Source organism: Copadichromis virginalis, linkage group LG10 (assembly GCF_057382275.1).
Source record: "Copadichromis virginalis isolate Kocher_CV1m ecotype Utaka linkage group LG10, C_Virginalis_male_GT1.1, whole genome shotgun sequence".
Taxonomy (NCBI): Eukaryota; Metazoa; Chordata; class Actinopteri; order Cichliformes; family Cichlidae; genus Copadichromis; species Copadichromis virginalis.
This window is the reverse complement of record NC_140627.1, coordinates 3,522,944-3,525,388: the sequence shown is the minus strand read 5'-3', so window position 1 is coordinate 3,525,388 and position 2,445 is coordinate 3,522,944.

Sequence of the window (2,445 nt, the reverse complement as noted above, 5' to 3'; positions counted from 1 at the left end):
ACGGGCTCAAAGCTGCAGTGGAATGAGTAGGTGTGATACTGCCACCTGCAGGAGCAACATGAAACAGCCAGGGTGGTGCCAGCTTTGTTACACACTGTACCAGTGAGCTCTACAGAACATTACTTTTCTAGGAGAGTTTAATGTGGTGACACAAAACAAGAAGGCTGCAGCAGAGTGACTGAAAATGTGAATCGCGGTGATTTAACGTGTTAATTAGACCCTCCTTTCAGATGTAGATCTCTCTGTTCTCGCTATAAGAAAACCCAGACACCAAACTGCTCCTTATTCACTCAGCTACAGTCAATAATGGCTAAAATGTTACATTTAACACTTATAACTGCTGATAGATTGTGCTCTAAAACCCAGAGGCTGATCTCAAATCTGTGCTCGAGCCTCATCCGGACAGAAAAAAACAACAAAGGCTATTTTTGTCATTGCTGATTATTAGGTTGGAAGATTCAAGGATTAAAGCTACTGAGGTTGGGAATTTTTGAAGTTGCATTCCCAACTTGTTCCACTAGAGGGCAATACACAAATACTCAACATGAGATGAAAATGGCTAAAAGCTGCATTTTGATGTGTTTAGGCTTTAATATTCATATAAGAGTCCATATAAAACAACATCAAAGCATTACAAATCATAGCTCACACCATTGTGCAAAAATAGTAACACTATACAAGAACAGCTTTAAAAAAGTTGTTGTTTCTCACTCTCTGGGCAGTATTTCTGTTTATGGGAAGAATATTGTATTCAGTAAACTTGATTTTGTTTTCTTTGTTCTTTATACATGTACTTTAATAAGTTTATAGTGCCGTACAAATCAGATAAGTGTAGCATGACAGATGTTTGCTTTGAATACACAAACTTTATGCAGGAGTAGGTAATGGATAATAGCTTTGTAAATACCTGAACATGAATAACTTCAAGCTCATTATATAATATTATACTACGGTATCTTTCTAACTAACCAGGCAGCTCATTCTCTTTTTCTTGACAATACTTTTTTAAAGACAGAACACATTTTGTGTCAGCTTGAAAAGAAAGGCAGATGAGATCAGAGGTCAAATGTGATATTTAAAATTCCCACATATACCAGCATCATTTTCTAAATGTTGCCAATACAAACAAAAGCAGTAGAATTTTAAACATAGTTTTAAAGATAAAAGACATTTTATGAAAGTTTGACCTTTTTCAACCTCAAAGAAGAGGTCAGAGGTCCAAAGTAAGGCGATATTTAGAATCCCCCATATATCATCCCCTATATGTTGTCAATACAAACAATGGCTATAAGAGACATAGTTTTAACATAGCTGTATATAGGATTATTAAATCAGATCAATCTATTGGCCCTGAAGGAGAGGTCAGAGGTCAAATGTTACATGATATTTTAAATCTTTATAAGCTACTATACGCCAGATTTTAATTGATTGTTAACATGATCCCACTCTACACCCTTACGAGGTTTTCTTGGAATTTATTCTAAACTTTTTACGTTATCATTTTTACAGACAGAAAGAATAACATGTGTACAAACATAACCTCCTTTCTGGAGGTAATAAATCTAATATAAAGGTCAAATGAAAAAGTCATGAAGATTAAAAAAATGTTTGTTTGTAAATACAGATTTTTAGCAATCAGATAGAAAATCTCTATTATGCAGTAATATTTGGTTTTGATACGATACAATTTAATTTCAGTTACACCAACAATTCATCAGACATTTGGAGAGGTGCTCATTTACGTCGCTGTACTCAGTAAACTTTGTGATTCTATTTTGTTTACTGACTCAATTCCAAAACTTTGGGACACTGAAAAAACAAACAAACAAAAAGAAAAAAAACAGAATGTAATGATTTGCAAATCTTATAACTTTTTTTTTTTTTGTAATAGAACACAGAAAACACATCCGATGTCAAAACTAGCAAGTTTTAAAACTTTGAATTTGATGGCAGCAGCTCACCTCAGAAAACTGTGTTTACCACTGTGGCCATAAACATCTGGGAACTGGTTAGTTGCTGGAGTTTGGGGACAGTCTTCTCTGATAGAGGATTCTTGCAGTCCTGCGACTTTTATGTCATCTATTTTATTTCATGACACAGCAAATGTTTCACCTGGTCACAGGTCAGAGAGGTAAAGTACAAAGTTCAACACGGCTTATCTGATCTGATCTCAGAGTGCTGAGACTCTGCAACATCACCAAGAGAACTTCAACATTAGATGAGCCCCTTTGAACAAACACTTGGTGACAATGGAGAGGAAGAAATTCCAGACTTCTTTTTAACAGGAGCTCTAGCAGAATCTGAGAGGGGCAGTCATCTGCCTCAGCTGGCTGGTAAGTCAGGAGAAAGAGAAGAGAATAAAAAAGCAAGGCAAGGCAAGTTTATTTGTATAGCACAATTCAACAACAAGGTGATTCAAAGTGCTTTACAGAGACATTAGAAACA